Genomic DNA, 21,609 nt, shown 5'->3' with positions numbered 1-21,609 from the left:
ATCCATCCATCCATCCATCCATCCATCCATCCATCCATCCGAGTACCTTCAATTGGCCAAGGAGAGTGATAGATATCCTCGAGGAGATTGTAAGGGAGGAGATAGGTAATAAACGCATATAACAAATAAGAAAATGAGATAACTTCAGTAATCAACAAGTGGCAAAAGTGGCAAAAAGCAGTTAAAATAGGGTAATATGGAAGAGAATGACTAGGTGATGTTGCTTTGGCTACAGTGCTGAGGGAAAGAGAAGTGGCATCCCACTGAGACCTGAATGAGAAGGATGAAGTCATGTGACAATCTGGGGAACAGCCCGAGATGACTAAGGAACAGCAGGTCTAAAGCTCCAGAGACAGTAGTCAGCTTGGCCTTTGTGAGTGAGAGAAGCCAGAATAGCTAGAGTATAGTGAACAAGAAGGGGGAGAGTGGTGAGGTATGATGTAGGGTATGTGGGGGGGGGCTTGTAAGTCACCTGGAATCTTACAGACCTTGCTGAAGAATTTGGACTTTATTCTGGTTGTGATGGGAAGACTTGGAGGGAATTTGCATTTGGGACATTGTGTCATCTGATTTATGATTTGGAAAGATTTTACTAGCCGCCATGTGGTTGAATTCTTGTGGGGGACAAAATTGAGGGCAGGGAGGTCAGTTGGAACACTGGTAGTGGTCTGGTGAGATGATGGTCATTTGACTAGGGAAGTAGGAGAGGAAGTGGGAGAAAGGGTGATATTCCCTATGAATTTTGAAGAATTAGCTGAAGGAATATACTTAAAGATTGGATGTGGGGTGTGAGCAAAAGAGCAATCAAGGATACATCTGGGTTCTGTGCACAATTGGATGATGGCAATGCTATTTGCTGAAACAGGCAAGCCTTGGGCACGGAGTGGTTTTTTTCTTTTTGTGGGAGGTGGGAGTGTGTGGTCTGCCTTTTGCAAGTTACGTTTGAGTTTTCTCTTCATTATTCAAATGGCTATGTGGGGTGGGCAGTTGGAGATACGAATCTGCAGCTGAGAGAGAGGTAGGGTTGCAAAGACAAATTTGAATGTTGCAACCACATTGAGGCCAAATTCAAAGCTATGGGAAAACAAGAACGGGTGCAAACCTGCAGAGTGAGAGAGAAGAGAAAATGAGCAGCAGGGGACAGGGTCTGTTGAGAAGACTGGGGAGGAGATCAAGGGGCAGGAAGGGTGGGTTTTAAGAAGAAAGGTCAATTCATGGGGCATCTGGGTGGCTCAGTCGTTAAGCGTCTGCCTTCGGCTCTGGTCATGATCCCAGTGTTCTGGGATCAAGCCCCGCATCGGGCTACCTGCTTAGCGGGAAGCCTGATTCTCCCTCTTCCGCTCCCCCTGCTTGTGTCGCTGCCTTTCTCTGTGTCAAATAAATAAATAAAATCTTAAAAAAAAAAAGAGAGAGTTCAGATAAGGACTGGAAAACATTCACTGACTTTAGCAAAAGACAGGCCAGTGCTGACGTTTGCTAGCATGTTTTGGTAGCATTGTGGGTTAAAGAGAAAGTGGGAAGAGAGGATCTGAGAAGTTACTGCACATCTTTTTCAACGACCTTTACTCTGAAGGGTAGCAGAGAGATGGGGTATTAGCTACGGGAAGAACAGTAAGGGTGAAGGAGTTCCTAAAAGAATAACACTATTTTTTTTTTTTAATGGGAGAGACTGGAACTTATTTAAGGGCAATGAAAATGAACAATGGGGAGGAAGGAGCATGAATTTCGGGAGACTGAGAAGATAATTGATGGAGTAAAGGCTCTGAGGAAGAGGGAGAAAAGAGTTTTGGGTGCTACTTGGTAGGATAGCCTCACACAGCGGGGTAGAGCTCACCCATTGGGTTGGGGGACGGGGAAAAGATGGCTATCGAGGTGAATAAGTTTCACCTGATGGATCCTGGGACGAGGAAGCAAAGCAATCCCCTAAAAGAAAAGGGGAAGGTGGCGGGTAGAGAGTGGAGAAAGAGAGTCTATAGTATTTTAGTAGAAGGACACTTACACAGGATATGGGTCCAGTTCTGGATGGAGACCACAGTCCAAGGGAGATGCAATTTTTGTTCAGTGGAGTTTGGCAGGTGGTGAGGGTAGGAGAAAAGGAAAACCATACGCACCGATGAAGACATACCCCCTATTCTTAGCTGGGTTATGTCAAGTACTTTGGTTAGGACAAGCCAAGGACAGATCCCTGTGGCGTACTTGCCAGAGTGTTCCTTCCGACTGATTTAATTCCAAAGTAAATATTCTTCCAGTCTGGCAGTCTCTCAAGAAGTTAAACATACGGTTACCAGATCATTCCACAATTCCACTTTTAGGTATACACCCAGGAGAAAGGAAGGCATATGCTCGCATAAAACGTGTACACGAATGTTTAAAGCAGATTATTCATCATTGCCCCTGAAGTGGAAACAACCCAAATGTCCGTCAACCGGTGAATAGCTAGACAAATGTGCTATGTCCATGCAATGGAATATTATTCAGCCACAAAAAGGAACGAAGTACTGATAGATTCTACAGCATGGATGACTCGCGAAAACGTTAAGGTAAGTGAAAGAAGCCAATCACAAACCAGGCATTATATGACGTCATTCATATAAAATGTCTAGAACAGGGAAATATATAGAGACCAAAGGTGGATTAGTGGTTGCCTAGGAATGAAGGGGCAGGGGGCTAGGGAACAGCAACTAACAGGTATGGAGTATCTTTTGGGGGTGATGGAAGGGTTCTAAAATTGATTGTGGTGATGGCTGTACAACTCTGTGACTATTCTGAAAGGTTTTGAATTGTATACTTTAAATCCCAAATTGTGTGGTTTGTGAATTAAATCTCAATAAAGCTGTTAAATAGTTTTTCAATAGTCATTCAATGAGACTAGAACTTACTTTTTATTTTAATTTATTTTTTAAAAAGATTTTATTTATTTATTTGAGACAGAGAGAGAGAGAGAGAACATGAGCCGGGGGTGGGGTACAGAGGGAAAGGGAGAAGCAGGCTCCCTGCTGAGCAAGGAGCCCGACACTGGGATCATGACCTGAGCCAAAGGCAGATCCTTAACCAACTGAACCACCCAGAAGCCCCTTATTTATTTTTTTATTAAAAATTTTTATTTATTTCAGAGAGAGATAGCGAGCCCAAGCGAGGGGTGGGGAAGAGGAAGAGGGAGAGAAAATCCCAAGCTGACTCTAGGTCAGAGTGAGGACCCTGACATGGGTCTCCACCTCACCATCCTGAGATCGAGGACGCTTAACTGACTGAGCCACCCAGGCACCCTTACTTTCTGTTTTAATAACTAGCCTTTCTTATGCACAAGAGTTCCTGACGGGGCTAGTACAGCATGTTGACCACATTCCCCTGATGCATTTCCCCTCTGATTTGGGTCACATCTGATCAGGTCCCTTGCCGAAGAGCTGGAAGTGTAGAGAAGAACCGAGATTAGGCATAGACCCTTCTGAGGAGCCCAGGGAAGTTTTCTTCTGGTATCTTCTTAATGGAAGCCCGTCTAGACAAGTGGTTAGTCACAGATGACCATGAGGGGGAGACCACATTGATGGTGTAAACTGAGGGTCCTGATAGGAGGATCCGGATGGGTAGGAAGGTGGTTGGCTTTGGGGCTGCCATTTGGGCTCAGAGTCAGGGCTCCTGAATCTGGGGAGGAGGAGGCCAAGGGGGCCAGGGAGCTTGCTAGAGTAGGTGTTCAGGTCAAGGTCTGAGGTCCCTCTCCCCGAACTGAAACACAGGGGGTAGGGCGGTTATCTGGACTCAGGCATGAGGTCAGGTGCAGGTAATGAGCAACAGCACCCCACGGCCGAGCCCCAGGAGGTAAGGCTTTTTGCCTCCGGGCAGCCTTGGTTCTGAGTACCGGCAGAGGGAGGGGAGTGGCGGGGGGGGGCGGGGTGGGGGGTCGGCGGGAAGCAGCCTCAGACATGTAGAGAGAAGAAAGTCTGCAATGCCAAGGACCACATGTAGCCTGACATCGAGGGCTCCTGTACCCACTGGGAAAACAGGATGCGGGGCTAAGCTGGCACAGCACATTCTTAATGAATCCTCGCTGCTTCTTTTTTAAGTGCTCACACCCCGTCCTTTCTAGAATCTTTCCTGGATCAACATGAAGCACACTTGTTTGCATGCCTCTTGGTTTCAGAGGCAGGATTCCAATCTTTTTTAGCTGCCTCAGAAAATTGGCAAGACACGATCTCCGATCTAGGGATGGGAAGGAGGGAAGCTTTCAAACAGGAACTGGGCAGCCCCTGGGGGACCCCTTTCCCCACCACCATCCTGGCTCCCCTAGCTTTTCTTGCCCCCAAGCTGCTTAGATGTCCCCCAGATCCTCGGGGGGCCTCCAGGATGCCGGCCAGTGCCGTCTTCCAACTGATTAATGCCTTTGCCCTCCAGCTTGTCAGATAGAGGTGAAGATTGCTTTTGCGTTTTGGGGAAGCATAACTCAGCTTGTCCATCTTCAGGTCTGCCCTCCGCCGGTCCTGCTTCTGACTCTGCCGCGTTCTAATCAATAGGATCTTAGACTCCCTTTGGAGTTCGTTCAGTTCGGGACATTCGCACTTTCCAGCCTGAATGCTCAGGGGCAGAGCCCACTTCTCTGGAGCGCTGGCCCCTGCTTTTCACTGTTCGTTCTGTCTCTTTCGGAACAACAGAACAACGATTACTCTCTCTGACAGGCACAAAGGAACAAAATAGGAGATGGAAAGACAGAGGGCGTTTTAGGAAGGAGCTAATGCCTGGAGACATTTGGGAATGGACAAGAGCTGGTCTGGACTCCAGGCTTGTCGTGGACCTCCAGAGGACAGAGGGAGGTCTGGGGGGATATGGTCATTTGGGGCCAAGGCACAGAGGGCTTTGGGTGTCAGACTGAGGAACTTAGGGTTCATCCCGGAGACCATGAAGAGCTAGGGGAAGGCTTGGATTAGGGCAGGAGAGGATGAGGTGCTGTGCGTGCGGCAAGGTGGACTGGGGCACCGGAGTGACCGGAGCTGGAGGTGGCGAGGCATCAGGGGACTGTCGTACAGAATCAGGGAGGAGGCAGCTGCAGGCATGGGAAGGAGGGGCCAGAGAGGCAGAAGGAGGCCATGCAGGCAAAGTAAGCTTCTCTTTAGGGTCACCGAACATGAGGACCAGCACTCGATGGGTGAGCTTCGGCAACTCTGTGCCCCGGGCAGTTCCCAGTTGTGCCATGCTGACTTTGTGTCTAAGACCCATCGAACATTAGCCAATTCCAAATTGTGTTTGGGTTGAGACTCCTGATTTCCAATGAATGGTTTAACTCTTTAAGGATTATTAAACTTTCTTTTAATTTTCTGTAAGGTTCCTTGAGATCTTGAGAGACATAAAGGCATAATTTTAACTCGGTGCACAGTTTCATGCTGGAAACAGCCCCTTCCTCTCTCATAGTTTTTTTTTTTTTTCTGGTGTTGGGAGAGGCTGGCTGGGATGAACGCCCTTTACTGGGTTTGAGGCCCTTGGGTGGAGGGTCCAAGACCAGAGGCTAAGAAAACTATTCTCCACTTTCTTGCAAAGTCTAGTCTGAGCACCAGAAGCATCAGTTCTGCCCTGAGAAATGCAGAACTTCAGGCTGCAACATAGACCTCACAGAATCATAATCTGTATTTTAACTGGGCCCCTGTGTGATCCCTCGGCCATTAAAATTTGAGAAGCAGACTAGATGTACCCCATACTCATTAAATGAGAATCTCTGGGGGTGGGACCCAAACATTTTTTTTAAAGGTTTATTTATTTATTTGAGAGAAAGAGAGAGAGAATGTGAGCAGGGGGGAGGAACAGAGGGAGAGGGAGAAAATCCTCAAGCAGACTCCACGCTGAGCAGGGAGCTTGACGCGGGGCTCGATCCCAGGACCCTGATATCCTGAACTGAGCTGAAATCAAGAGTCAGACAACTGACTGAGCCACGGGCACCCCCGGACCTAAACGTTTTTAACAAGCTCCCAGGTAATGCTGTAGCTCAGGGTCCAGGGACCACACCTTTAGTAGCAAGATTCTAGAGAACATCCTTGCCTCTGATCATTAGCTGGGGTCATGAGTAGTGTGGAGTTATGGAGGAGTCTACACAACGCCCAACACCCTTGGCAACTTCAGGAGCAAGCCTGGGACACACCTTGGAACCTGCATTAGTTTCCCACACAGGGACCGGTGACATTATAGTCCTTGAGGGGCATTACGCAGTACCCCCTTTGTGGCCTGCCAGAAATAACCTCAGGATCCTTTGACAAGGGTTATTCTTCTTCTTGAGTAAGTTGGGGGAGTTTGGATTCACTGTAATGTGACCCTGCTTTACCCTTCCCAAATGGTAAGACCCGACATATTAGGTAGAGATTTTTATCTATCTGTTGATCAATCAACCAATTGATTGATTTATCATTCATCTGCCTATCTATCACTTTCCTCGTTGCTAATGAACATCGGCTTGCTAATTGTTTTTGTCCAGAATAGTCCGCAATGGGCCATGCACTGTTAAACTTTTCCAGGAGGGTAGAAGATAGGACACTAAAGAAGGCATACAGGAAGGAGTGTTCATTCATTCTCCATACGGGACAGCAACTGCAAATCCCGGGTGCATTAAGAAACACGCAGAACAGCCACTCATAGGAGGCCGCAAGGCCCAGCCCTTTGCTGCCAGTGCCCTGGGTGCTTTAAGAATTTGTGATATGATTTAGAAGCTATGTCATGAGATAAAGTGTCCTGTGTCCTTAGGCTTTGTGGCAATTCACTTAGAATTTCGTGCAGACTCGTGTTCGGCTATGGAAATCAGGGGTGCCTTCCCTGACAACCGTGCCTCATTGGTGAGCACAAACCACCCACTAATGGCCTCAGATCAGTAGCTCCTGGGCTTTGTGCAGTGGCAAATTGGCCCCACTGGAAAGGCAAGCTGGAATGAGCGGCACTGTGACGCAGCCCTGGAGTCGGAGAAGCCTGGTCTCTCCACCCCCAAGCAGATGCGAGCCCTGCGTGAGTCCCTTGGCATTCTGTGGGGCAGATGGTTTGACAGGCACAGCTGCCGGCGCCACCAGGAGTGGCGATGCCTCGGATCTCACCCACCCAGAAGTAAGGGAACAAAACGTCTCCACACCCTTCCAGCGACTCTCTTCTGCCAGTGTTTATGACTCCTCCTCTCCGACTAGAAACAGAGCTGCGAGAGCTCCGACTCTGCCGTCCCTTCCCTCCTTCCAGCAGCTGGGCCTCGCTGGGCATGGCTTTATCCAGGAGCCTGATGTCCTTTCCAACATCCGGCTAGGATGGGGCCAGAGGATCACTGGGCACACAGGGCAGCCACCGAGGATAAGGCAGGCAAGGGTGAGAGCTGGGCTAGCTCTAGCACAATGTCTGAGAGAGAGCATCTGCCAGTGCCATTATCGATTCCAGAAGGGATGGGCTCTGAAGAACCCACCAGTCAGGGTTGCTGGGCGGCAGGGCATGTGGGTGGCGGCCAGAATGTGGTGGTTGGGCTATGCGGAGCAGCGTGTTGGCCTGTGGGCCAGGCTCTGACCCGAGGCAGGCCCCAGAGCACCTGCTAGGACATGTGATCAGAGCCAAGGATGGGATTGTAAACAGGCATTGCAGAAAGCAGGCGCTGGGGCGGGGGCGGGGGGGGGGGAGGGAGGCAAGGCTGCTGCTCCTGGGGCCTCCCAGAGGGATTGGATCAGGGTCTGGTTGGCATCAATGGGGATCCAGGGGCGGGGCCTCCCAGGACACAGGCTGGGACGCAGGGTCCTGGGACTGGGAGATTAACTTCAGGCTCACTTCCCACGGCATAGCACTGAGGTTACTGGTGGCTGCCCTGATTTGCTCAGGACCAGGGCCAGTTTCGATAGGAGCCTCTGAGTTTGCATGAGAGCTTTGCGGTCATCAGTCCGGAGAGCCGGAAGCTGTGGCTGCACCAGGAAGTAGAGCTGGCAGTCCTTTAGACTCAATCCATGACCTAACTCTATCTTCCTTTAAAGCCCCTTTGAGTTGCCCTCACCTCCTTATTTCTGTTCCCCCCACTCTGGTGCCGGACCCGCCCCTTCACATCCTGCTGGCTGCCCTGTGCATCTTTTCCCAGAGCCATTCCCCGGAGAGGCAGGGCTGGGTCATCTTAGTGATTGGTACCCCAGCCCTGGGATAACCTCACCTTGCCTCAATGTGCTCGTCTGTAAAACTGACATCATCATCATGTCTACTTCATAAGACTGATATGGGGGTTAAATGGATTAATATACTGAAGCCTTTAAAATAATGCCTGGCACATAGTAAGTGCCATGTAAGTGTTTGCTGCCGCCACCACCACTACTGTTATTATGCTCCTATGCCATACACTCCCATCCATCGAAACCACCCTTTAGCCTCTGGATAGAAGCACTCAGCAAGTGCTGTGGTTTCTACTGGTAAGTGCGTTCCCTCTTCTATTGCAACTGTCTGCCACGTGTCATTTTAGCCCTTATCACCTCTTGCCTAGAAATAGCCCTCAGACTGGCCTCCTTGGATGGGCAATTAAGTCCGCCTCTGAGCCCTTTTCCACTCTGCCTCCAAGAGGGCTATTTTTAGAAAATGCAAATCAGATCATGCCGTTTTTGTCTTACTTGCAGTGACCCCACATTGCCTGAGGAATGAGATTCACCTTTCGTCTGACCCCCAAGCCATCTTCTGAGCCCTCTGCCTATGTGCCTTGTCCTCTAGTGATATCCTGGGGCTCGCTCTTCCCCGTCTGCCTCCTTCCATGTTTGCCCTTCTGCTTGGGATTAATGAACCTTCCTTCTTTCTTTCTTTCCTTCCTTCCTTCCTTCCTTCCTTCCTTCCTTCCTTCCTTCCTTCCTCCCCCCCAGCCACCTCCTCCTCCTCCTACTTCTCCTCCTCCCTCCCCCTCCCCTTTCTTCCTCCTCCTCCTCTTCCTCCTCCTTCTTCTTCTTCTTTTCCTTCTTCTCTCTCCCTGCCAAGTATACTCTTAGTCCAACTAAGTGCAGAGAGGGCAGTCTTTCCCAGTTCCCCGAGTGCACATAGACAGTACATAGCAGGCCTCGCAGACAAAGATAGAATCTTACTCACTGTGCATCTCTCAGATGTGGTATAACCCCGACATGGGCAGGAACACAAAGGGAGCTCAAAGGTCCTGTCCTGCCATGACAAGGGTGTGAAAGTGAGTCATGGGAAGTGAGCTGAAGTCAGTAATAGCGATAGTGAAGGAGACTTTGCAGGTAGCATTAAACGGGATGTTTTCCCAATTCTGTCTAAAATGTCAGGGGCCTGGCAGCACCCAGGGACAAGGCATTCCAGATGACAGCTGTGGGTACAGAAGAGTGAAACCCCTTATGTGTTTATGTATTTATTTATTTTAAAGATTTATTTATTTATTTGAGAGAGAATGAGAGAGAGGGCACACACAGAGAGAGGGAGGGAGAAGCAGACTCCTCACTGAGCAAGGAACCTGATGTGGGGCTCGATCCCAGGACCCTGGGATCATGACCTGAGCTGAAGGCAGACACTTAACCAGCTGAGCCACCCAAGTGCCCCAAGTGAAACCCCTTAGTTTCAGCTTTGTTGAAGTCCCATGAGGATAATCCAGAGCAAGAGGTACCAGAAATCAGTCTCAGACTAGTTCCAGCTCATGCTGCTGTGAGCAGCCTGGGACAGAGATTCTGGAATTCTCTGAGGGGATGACATCAACCCTAATACAAGGAAATGGCCAAGTCTGCCTGCATTAGTGAAACCGTAGGAACCAGCAAGGAAGCACGAGGTTTCACCACAGGTGAAAGGGCCCATGCAGGGCAAAGCAAGCTACTCCTTGCTACCAGGAGCTGTGGTTTGGTCACTACTGCTATTGAACAGGCAGCTCAGACCTCAATGGGTACTTGTGGATTTGCAATTTTAGGCACAAGTCTGCAGGGAGATGGTGGGAAAGGCTTGTCCTTGCTCCACGTGGTGTCAGCTGGGGTGATGTGGCTGGAGACTGGGGATCTACTTCAGGGCCCCCTTCCATTGCTGGCAAGTCAATGCTGGATGTCAGCTGGGAGCTCGGTGAGGGTTGAGGCCTGGGACTTTGGTTTCCCTCCACATGGGCCTCTCTGCTGGCTGCGAAGGCTTCCTCACAGCATGGTGGCTGGGCCCATAGAGAACCAAGGGAGCTGGGTGCTGGGAAATGTCTAATGATTGGCTTCCCAGATGGGAAAACCCTGATTTTTAGTGTTTGCTGATTTCCATGGTGTAAATACTCCCACTGTGGCCAATTTCAAGCCACTGAACACAGGTGGGATGAGATGTTCCCAGTTGGCTCTGGGAGATTGTATGAGTCAGCTCCGGCACTCACGGGTGGGAACCGCCCCGGCCGTGGAGGTCACATAAGTGTCACTCCCGCTGCAGTCCACAGATATACCCAAATTCAAGAGAGAGGAACTTTGACCCCTTCTCCTGATGGGAAGGGTATCAAAGTCACATTGTAAGAAGAGCCTGTGCAATGGGAGCTATTTTTGGGGCAATTTGGAAAGTACAGTGGACCCCAAACTACACAGATGCAAAAGTTGAGAGAAGCCAGGTGGATAATGTAAATTAGCAGAGGGCTCAGATGTCAGGTGACGAAAGCAATTGACACAGGTGTCCTCAGCGTCAGGGAGAAGGAGGGGATGGACGAGGTGCTGGCGACAAAGAGTCACCCATGCCGGGAGTGCCAGACACACACTCTGGGGCCAGAGTCAGCAACCTTGGGTTTAACAGCTTATAACTCAGGAGAAATGAGAGGAAATAAATTAATCTTTTACATATATATATATTTATATTATGTCTATATAATATTTAAATATATATTCATCATATTATATATTATTATATATATATTTAAAGGACATTAACTCAACTCAAGTTAAATACATCAAATATTATATTAAATTATATTAATTTGTATTAATATATAAATATATTATAGTAAATATTTAATTTGATTAATTAAAATTAAATTTAATAAATATTAAATATTGTATTATATATTATTAAATATATATTTTTAAAATAGATATTATTAAATATATATATATTTAAAGGACATTAACGCTTAACTCAAGTTAAAACAATAACAAACTGCTTTGTGGTCATCCTTAAGAAAGTTATCTGAAATCAGTAGACCCAAGTGACATTTGCATTCAAGATCCTGGGTAAGTAGTGGCCTTATGGAGGGGTTCACAAATCAGGCCTATGTCTTCCTGAGTCGTTTCATTTTTCAAAGTCACGGTCATTGCTTTGGGTATGTGCATAATACGCACACACACGTGTATGTATAAGTGGCACATGTCACGGTTTGTGTTCGATACCATTTGCTAATTGACTAAAGTAGAACGGGCACCGTGTGGTGTGATTCTTGGGCTATTTGTCCTGTGAGTCTCTGTTCAGAATGAGGACTTGGCTCCGCTTGGGCTGATTTCGCCAAGGGTCATGCACCGCTGGTGACCATGAGGGGTCAGGATGTCGCTGTGGCTGGAATCTAGGGCGAGGTCCTATACCACTTTGTCCTTTGCAATGCACCAGGCAATGCTTCCTCTGAAGCAGAGCCAGGCTTCATTATTTGAAGGCTGATTAGCCAGCCTGCAGATTGTCTAGACCCTGGGTTTTCCCTCTTCCCACTGACGATGCCTTTTGGCAATATTTGCCCCTACCAGCGAGAAAGGAGGGGCAGGAAGAATAGTCACATTCACAGGGGGAAATTTTCATACTGGCTGGAAGCAACTACTAAAATTAAATGTATGGATTATTTGTGGGTTTCATTATTCAGGCTATTCCTGTTCCCCACTGACACAGATAATTGGAAATTGACTATACTAGCTCTTTGAAAAGATTATGGAAACACAGTGAATGATTTATGCAGGGGAGTGAATTGGAACATGAGTGTTCTGATTTTGTGTGTGTGTGCTAATAAAAGTTTTCAGTATACAGCTTTCACTTGATCAAGTAATATCTACCAGGAGCTTCCTGTGTACAATATTAAGTTTGGGAATTTGGAGAAGTAGATCATGGTCTTTGATCTCCAAAAAACTACCATCCGCCCAGGAGCATGAATATGGCAATACAGTGAATCAGTGGCCACTCGATATAATGGTTAAAGCCAAGGATGACCACACGGTACCTGATTCTTCCATGTATTTGCCCCCCTTCACTTTTCTCGACAGTCTTGTGGGATCAGGATTATCCCCATTTTACTGATACAGAGACTGAGGCTCGCAAGGTTAAGTGACCTGGCTATGCTCCTTCAACAGTAGAGTCAGGATTCAATGTCAGTGCCTTGTCAACTAGACCCCAGCTGTCTTATCTGTCATCGTGAATCTTCACTCTGCATCCACATTTATTGAACACCAGGTGCTATCAAAATTGTGCAATTTCCTTTTTGCTTCATCCCTTCGGCCTGGGAAGGCTCAGTCTGAGGCATGTTGAGATCACAACAACAGGAGGAGGAAGACAAGGTGTAGGCTGGGGCTTCCCTAGGTGGAGCTGAGAAAAGTGAACTAGTTGGCCAGGCGTAAAAAACTGAGAGATGGCCTGTAGGATCTAGAGCAGTGGTGGGAAAAGTGGGTTGGATTAATCTTGGAGCGATTTGGAGGGGAAAAGCTGACCCTTGTGTGAGGCCCGAAGAGCAGGTGGGTAGTGCAGGGGGTGAGGGCGATGTGGGTGCTGGAAGGGGTACAAAGAGGTGGGTAGAGCAGCAGAAGCAAAACCTCAGAGGAGGGAAAGTAGAAGACTACTTAAAAATTTTTTTTTTAATTTATCGATGGGACACCTGGGTGGCCCAGTTGGTTGAACATCCAATTTCTGATGAGGTCATGATCTCATGGGTCTTGGGATCAAGCCCCACATTGGGCTCTGTGCTCTCCAGGGAGTCTGCCTGAGATTCTCTCTCTCTCTCTCCCTCTGACCTCCCCCCACTCACATGTACTCTCTCTCTCTCTCAAATAAATAAATCTTAAAAAATAAAGTTATTATTGAAATATAATTGATATGCAATGTAATATTAGTTTCAGGTGCACAGCATATTGATTTGACAATTATATACATTATTCAATGCTCGCCAGGATAAGTGTGGTCACTATATGTCACCATACAACGCCATTACAATATTACTGATTATATTCCCTATGCTGCACTTTGCATCTTTATGACTTATTTATTTTATAACCTGAATTTTGCACCTGTTAATCCCTTTTACCTGTTGTGCCCATTCCCCACTCACTACCCCTCTGGGAACCACCAGTTTGTTTTCTGTATTTAAGACCCTGTTTGTTTGTTTGTTCTGGTTTGTTTGTTTCTTCATTTGTTTTGCTTCTTATATTCCATATGTAAGTGAGATCATATGGTATCTCTCTCTTGTTTACATTTGTGTCTGGTTTTGGGTTTTTTAGAGTTTTCTGAAATATGTATTTATTGGTCCTAATTTGATTTATTATATTGCTGTACTATAAAAGAATACTGTTACTATTTTCAAAAAATAAAAGTAAAAGGTAAGTTTTGCACTAGGAGACCAGAATGACTGGAATGGAGGGTTCTGGAAGATGGGTAGTTGGCAGCAGGACTGGATAAATTGGTTTGAACCAGACCATGGTAGACCCAGTAGCCAGGTCAAGTAACAAAATCTTTTTCCAGGGTGAGATGTTTTCAGGAGAACCCAGCAGTGCTCCCTGATTTCTTTATGGCAGCAAGTTCTATGAAAAAAAATAGATTAAATTGCTTCTTTATTTTTTTTCAATCTGTATATGTCATAAACCTCCAAAAGATACAAAAAATATGGAACCTAAATTAAGTCCCCACCCTGCTCTTGCCCCCCTGCTATCCAGTTCTTCTAGACAACCAGCCCCAGCAACTTTTGTTTTCATTTTGTGTTGTCTGTGAAGATCAGAAGGGTCTCTTGGCTCAGGAAGGGCCCGTGTTATATGCATCATTTCAAATTGTGTTCAACTTCTTCATTCTAATCCTCAACCAGAGCCCAGAGGCATTTCTTTGTCAACACCACTCATGTGGCATTTAGCACGCGAGGACACAAGGTTCTTCCAGGTCATAGATCGTAGGCAAGTCAGCTCAAACACAAAAGGTGGTTATTGCGCTGTAAAGGGGGATCAGAATCCAAGAAGAAATCCAACTAGAACCGGCCTTTGGGGAACTCTGGCTGGGAACCAGAAAGATAACAGGGGTTTTGTTCTCTTTCTATCTCTGTCTTTGTGGTCACAAGCGGCTGGTTTGTTCAATGCTACTCTTTCTGCAGACTGGCTTTTTCTGAAAAAACAAAACAAACAAACAAAAAAGTCAGTCCCAGTCCCTGAATCTATATGACCTTTCTGTCCCAGTACTTATCACTCCTATTGGCAAAACCTTCCATGTCTTTTAGTGAAAAATCTGGTGAGCACTGGATTGGACCATTTGTTTTTGTTTTTGTTTTTGTTTTTGTTTTTGTTTTTGTTTTTGTTTTTGTTTAGATTTTATTTATTGATCTGACAGAGAGAGAGAGGAAACACAAGCAGGGGGAGTGGGAGAGGAAGAAGCAGGCTTCCAGCGGAGGAGCCCGATGTGGGGCTCGATCCCAGGACCCCGGGATCACGCCCTAAGCTGAAGGCAGATGCTTAACGACTGAGCCACCCAGGTGCCCCTGGATTGGACCAGTTTATCTACCTGAGCCGGGCTACAAATCTGTGGGTCACACTGGCTGTCTTTGGGTCACATGTCCATCCCTGGTCCCGTGAGCTGTGACTTGAGGGGGGTAAGGTCAAAGGTAGGGTAGAGGTTGTGGCTTGTACTGTCTCCACGGCTGTGTGGTAAGCTTCTTGAGGACAGAGACCCTGATGGCCTCTGGCTTGGGGTTCAGCTCACAGAGTTGATGGCCAGTAAATATTTGTTGGTTTTATTGATTTTTGCCTCTTCGTTGGAAGAAAGGAGTTATCCTTCAGAAAGGACTAGAAGTCTGCATCTTAGATATTTATTCAACTGCCATTAAGGAGTGTGGTGAAGCAGAGAAGACTCAAAAATTAGTTACTGCCAGGAGGTAACGATTTGGAGCTGTGTGCTTCTCTTATGAACAGGATCAATAGATTATTCTCATTAGAAAAACAAGACAAAAAAAAAAAAATCCCACAGAAGCAGAGCGGCTGTAGCCTGGGATATGTCCTCTAGATAGAATTTAACTATATGTCGACACAGGCCCCTGAAAGTGTGACAGAGTAATAAACTCTTAATTGGAATATCTTGGAGGGTGGCCAGCCCTAGTGAGTGAAAATTGTAGAATTATGACAAGCGCTTAGCCAACTACAAGGCCTACTTTAATGACTAGATAAGAACCATTGATAAGCACAATGTTTACAGGCAAACAATGCTGATAAAGTGATTGCCAAATACCCAGAGTTAATTTTCTTAAGTAGATTAAACATCCCCCTTCCAATTTTGTTGAATTGATAATTTGATTTGCAAACATATTTCTAAAATCACTACAAATCCCAAATGAGCTGATTCTGAATGTACGTTTTGCAGGCTTTAAAAAAATATATTTATGATCAACTTGTGAATTTATAATTGCCAAAAATGGCATTAAAGTCTAAGTGTTTTCTGGGGGGAAAATAAACAAGGGATGCGTGGAGCCGTGCATAAATCACTTAGGTTCTGCTAAGGTGAATAGACGTGCATCATTTCTACTTGGTACATATTAAGAAGTACGATCTGTTGCAAAACACAAGGGAATAGGATTCCGGAAATCAAAGTTCTGGTCTGTGGAAAAGATAGCTAGAATAATCTCTCCTTCCACACACTGCTGTGCATTGTGATTTCACCCTACTCCATTGAGAAATGTGGCGTTCCCCCACTTTGACTCGACAGCTTTGACAAGTGGACTACAGTGGAAGTGACTATCTGGGCATAGCTCAGACTTCCTGCCTGTGGGAACCAGTGGCCATCTAAGTGTGTCTCTCATGAGGCCACCATGCTGTGAAAAGTCCAAGCCATGTGGAGAAGTCCTGGAGGATGTGACACCGTTGGAGTGAGGAGGGCCATGGAACACCAAGGCACCACACACGTGAGAGAAGGAGCCATCTTGGGAGTGGATTCTCCAGTCCCTGCTTCCCAGGCTGGCGCCATGTGGAGTAGAGATGTGCTCTTGGCACAGACTTCCTGACCCACAAAGCTGGGAGCAACATAAACAGTTGTTTTAGACGTTGGGGTAGTAAGTCCTGTGTTCCTTCAGTGCCTCAGTTGGTTCATCAGAAAGAAGACAACGGGGCCTTTTTCTCTGTCTCAAAGGGTTAGTTTCAGAGTTGTGGGATCATATGGGCGATCGTGTCTGTGAAGGTCTTTATAGATTAAGAATGCTTAGAAACTTAAGACAACTGGTGGATTGGAAAATGTGATGTGCCCCAGAGTGTCCTCTGCATGCGAGCTATACTGATTGTTTTCATCATCGTAGCCTCAGAAGACCCTGGCATCATCCATCTCAGATCCTTGAGGCTCCCTTGCTTGCCTGTTCTCTGACCTGGTTTCCTTTCTTACGTCCGAAGCCCTTAGGGAAGGGAGATGAGATTCTGATTCTACACTTCTGCTTTCTTTTTTTCTTTTTTAATTTTTATTTATTTTTGATGTAAAGTTCGATGATTCATTAGTTGCGTATAACACCCAGTGCACCATGCAATACGTGCCCTCCTTACTACCCATCACCAGTCTATCCCATTCCCCCACCCCTCCCCTCTGAAGCCCTCAGCTTGTTTCTCATAGTCCATAGTCTCTCATGTTTCATTCCCCCTTCTGATTACCCCCCCTTTCTTTATCCCTTTCTTCTCCTACCGATCTTCCTAGTTCTTCTGTTCCATACATGAGAGAAATCATATGATAATTGTCTTTCTCTGCTTGACTTATTTCACTTAGCATTATCTTCTCCAGTGCCGTCCATGTTGCAGCAAATGTTGAGAAATTGTTCTTTTTGATAGCTGAGTAATATTCCATTGTATATATGGACCACAGCTTCTTAATCCAGTCATCTGTTGTAGGGCATCTCGGCTCCTTCCACGATTTAGCTATTGTGGATATTGCTGCTATGAACATTGGGGTGCATATGGCCCTTCTCTTCACTATGTCTGTATCTTTGGGGTAAATACCCAGTAGTGCAAGGGCTGGATCATAGGGTAGCTCAATTTTTAACTTTTTAAGGGACCTCCACACTGTTTTCCAGAGTGGCTGTACCAACTTGCATTCCCACCAACAATGTAGGAGGGATCCCCCTTCTCCACATCCTCTCCAACAATTGTTGTTTCTTGCCTTGTCAATTTTTGCCATTCTAACTGGCGTAAGGTGGTGTCTTAGTGTGGTTTTGATTTGAATTTCCCTGATGGCTAATGATTTTGAACACTTTTTCATGTCTCTGTCAGCCATTTGTAATTTGTTACAATTCTGCTTTCTGAGTCATGTGCTGTTGACTCATTGACAACTCCAGAACACAAGCCCCGAACTCGCTTTTTACAATTTCCTTAAGCAGTCAGTTTGTATAAGTGTCTATACTTGCAAACTTGTTGGAGGTGGGATGGGTGGGTAAGAAGTTAATGGACTGATGATACTACTAATTGGAAAGCAAAACAGTTAGCTATGCATGCAGCTCCTTGTAAAGGAGTCTAAGTTGGATGCCTTCTCTTCTATGACCTCCCCATTCATCTGTGAGTGAAATATCCTTCTTATGGACACATGGGAGTGAGAAGGAGTGCTTGACCTAATGATCGACAACCGGGGTTGTGTTCTGTGAGTTCATCAGCATTGGCAGGAACTAGAGCTTAGCATCTACTCAAAACGCAAGAGGGAAAATGTATGGTCAAACGCCAGTGGGGCCAAGTATGACGACCAGGTGAAGAGAATTAGAAATGGGCTGGGAATCAAACTGATATGGAGTGAATCTTCTGATTAGAGAGGGCTCAGGATCAGGGTGGCAAACACATTGGGAGCAGGCCAGGTCTGTCACTCAGTGTCATTTTGCCTGGGACACCCCCAGTTTTAGCATCGAAAGACCCATTTCCTGGGAAACCCCTCACCCCCGGGCAAATTGGGACCATTGGTCACCCTTATTACATACTTGAATTTTGGCCCTGACTTAAAGGGTCAGGGGTAGGCAAACACCCTATGTGGGGACCCAGCACATGTGTATACCTGTTGTGGGGGCCAGAATGAGTTGAATCAGCTTATGTTCTGCTCTGTGACCTTGCCTGTGGGGCGGGGGTCCCAGGAAATCGAACAAGCCAGGGCTGGTTCAGCCACTTCTACATGTCCCCCGGGTTGTACCATTGCACCTGACTCTCTTCTCTGTCTTCCCGTAGTCTGCCACTGTCCTTGGCAACAGCGGTCTCTGAATTTGGACCTTTCTGATAGGTCCTCTTACAGAAGTCTCATTTTTGAGAGTCCTGCACTCTCAGTAGGAGAGAGCCCCAGTTCAGTGCTGATGGTGAAATGACCATGTGAGCAATCCAGTATTTCATCTACAAACTAAATGTTTGCTGACCTTCTGTTAAGTCGGGCTCTCAAATGTGAATAAGCATCAGAATCACCAGGAGGGCCTGTTGAAACAGATTCCTGGGCCCCATCCCCAGAATTGCTGCATGGTACTACATTATACAGCCTAAGTCATAACAGAGGCTGCCCATGCTGTTGGGGATCAATGACTTGTAGAATGTTCTCCGTGCTCTAGTGATCACTGTAACAGAGAGATGATGGCCTTTAGCATCCTAGTATCCTATTACCTGGACTTCTCAATGCCCAAGGGGAAAGTACAATCTCACTGGCTTGTTAGAGCCAACTGTCCTAGAGCTGGACGGGGCATTAATGATTAGAGTTCATTCTTTGCCATAAAGCAGAATTCTTGTCTTTTCCCTAAGGTAGTTTTTTGGTGAATGAGATTGTAGAAGAAAGAGCCTTATAAACCTCATGGCCCCATATCAAGTGCAAGGTGTTATTATGATATTAATAATTGCATACAAATACATTCTGGAATCACTGACCTCTAAAATCACAGCAAGATGGATTCCTACCCATGGCAAAGAGTCCTGCTCACTGAAGAGAGCTGTGAGTCTGATGAGCTAGGGAAATGCTGTGTAATAAGCACATGGTTTTAAGCCAGCATCATGAGCTTGTAGAAAGAGAAGTGATGGTCAATGGGAAAAATACACAAATGCACAAATGCATTTAATTTTTTTGATCGGATCCCTCAACCGTTGGATTGTGAAAGTATGGAAGATACATGGATTCTACCAAGGCATTGGATATCCCCATGAGTTTTAAATTTGGGTTGGGTGGCATTCCAATCAGATGGATTAAAAATAGATTGAACATCTGGACCCCAAAGTTGTTGATTAGCAAATTGATGGCAGGCCAGAGAAGGGGTTCAGGGGGATGAGATGCAGGATTCCACTCAGGATCATGTCCCAACCCATGGTTTGGAATCAGTGACTTGGACGTTATAGAAAGCGTAGTGGGAGTCAGTAGGCTAGATGACAACCAGAGAGTCAGATCTATCTCATGAGGCCAGTGTGCTGGGCTAAACGTAAGATGATGGAATGTAATTGGAATGATGAAGTTGTGCATTTGTATTGTATTTGCCAGGGCTCTCCAGAGGAACAGACCAATAGGGGAGATTATTAGAATAGAATAGAATAGAATAGAATAGAATAGAATAGAATAGAATAGAATAGAAATCTATCATAGTGATTGGCTCATGCAATTATGGAGGCCAAGAAGTCCTATAGTCTGCCATCTGCAAGCTGGAAAACCCAGAAAGCTGGTGGTGTCATCTTGTCTGAGTCCAAAGGCCCAAGAACCAAGAGCATGGACATCAGAGGGCAGAAGATAGATGTCCCAGCCCAAGTGAAGAGAACCAACTCATCCTCCCTCTGCCTCTTTGTTCTATTCAGGCCCTCCGTGGGTTGGGTGATGCCTATCTGTGTCCATGAGGACAATCTTCTTTACTCAGTCTGCTGATTCAAAAGCCAATCTCTTCCAGAATTACCCTCACAGACATAACCAGGAATAATGTTTTACCAGCTATCCGGGCATCCCTGAACCCACTCAAGTCAACACATAAAATCCACTCACATGCACCTTAAATTGCTTAGCTGTAGCCTTTAAGTGAAGACGGTACCTCTCGGGCACAAGTGGAGGAGAGAGCCCCTTGCAAGTTCATTCCCAGTTGTCTGGATGTCCTGTAATTCCAGCTCCCAGCTGACACTTTCCTATTAAGAAAAAAAAGGCATTCATTCATTCATTCATTCATTCATTCATTCATTCAGTGCTTCCTCTCTGCAAAACGTGGAAATATGTCCACAGCTTTGATGAAGCTGAAGTTTTAAGCTCCTCTCTTGGTGCGTCCCTTCTAAGGCAAGCCCTGGCAGTGTCCGTTTGTATGGTTGTATATTTTTGCTAAATTTATGAACGTAGGATGTTGTAACTGTAATCAGTTAAGACTGTTACGTCTTTCTGAGGAATTTGAGGTGACAAGCACTTTCAGAACTGAGTTCAGTGGCACACTTGTGTGTCGTTTGCTGCCCTTCATAAGCATAGGTAAGTTCTTGCTAGACTTCCTGGCGTAGGCATGGCTTCCAGAAATAGTCTTAACCACCACGGTACTGACTTACCTGGTATCATGACACAAGGGTGCAAGGCCAGGGACATCTGCTGTTATGAGTGGAACCTACAGAACCTAGAACCGGAAGCAAGTAGGCAACGGACGAGGAACAAGATTTGAATTGTACAGAGCCATCATCTAGCCTGCGGAAAGTTCGAAGCATCAGACAAGTGCAATTGTTAAGTGGAGGACTGATTGCCCTCCATGCTTAGATGACAGAAAATTCCCTTCCTGGCTGATAACAAGAAACGCACCGCAGCAACGGGGACATCGACATCGCATTGGTAAAGGAGGGTCATTGAGAATTTAAGATTCGCCCTGAACAAGAGCACTTGAAATGTCCCCAAATCTTCTAGCTTCTATAGGAAATAACTTGATAAATAGAACATTACCATCAACAAATAAGCATCTCAAAACTCTTAATAATACAAAACAAGTTTTGTCTGGCTATGCTTCCTTTCCTAAAAGGTATTATGAAATTTTTTATCATATGAAAAGGCAATCAAAGATTATGTGGCAAAAAAATTGAATGTTGGAAGTATTTCAAAGGGGCACCAGGCACTGAAGGAATAAAAATAGATGCTATTTTTCTGGTTTTATTTGTCAGTTTTTAAAATTTGCATTTTGCTGTGAGTTCCTTCTTCATTCTAAATACGTATTCGCTTTGTCCCTAATCTGGTATCTATAATTTTATATTATTTTTCTTAAAGAGGGCTTTCTGAATTGTATAAACTATAGAACCCCCGCCCCCTCCCCCCTGGGCTGGGTTGCAGAGAAATTCAAACGTGAATGTGGATAGCGTCTGGCCAAAGAGTTTATCTCATAGGAGAGGAAATGAGACCAGTTTGTACAGGAAGAATACTCCAGGGAGACGCTAACCAATTGCTCTGAGGGTTCCGGGGTCTCTGGGGACACCTTCACCAGCACCTCAGCTCTCCAGCCTGTCCTTATCCTTGCATTCACAGTTCTCTTCCTAAAAGAAAGATTCCTTTATAGGAAACCCAAACTAACCC

The sequence above is a fragment of the Ursus maritimus genome, unplaced genomic scaffold, assembly GCF_017311325.1.
Source record: "Ursus maritimus isolate PB19 unplaced genomic scaffold, ASM1731132v1 scaffold_2, whole genome shotgun sequence".
NCBI classification, from domain to species: domain Eukaryota; kingdom Metazoa; phylum Chordata; class Mammalia; order Carnivora; family Ursidae; genus Ursus; species Ursus maritimus.
This window is presented reverse-complemented; position numbering follows the sequence as displayed.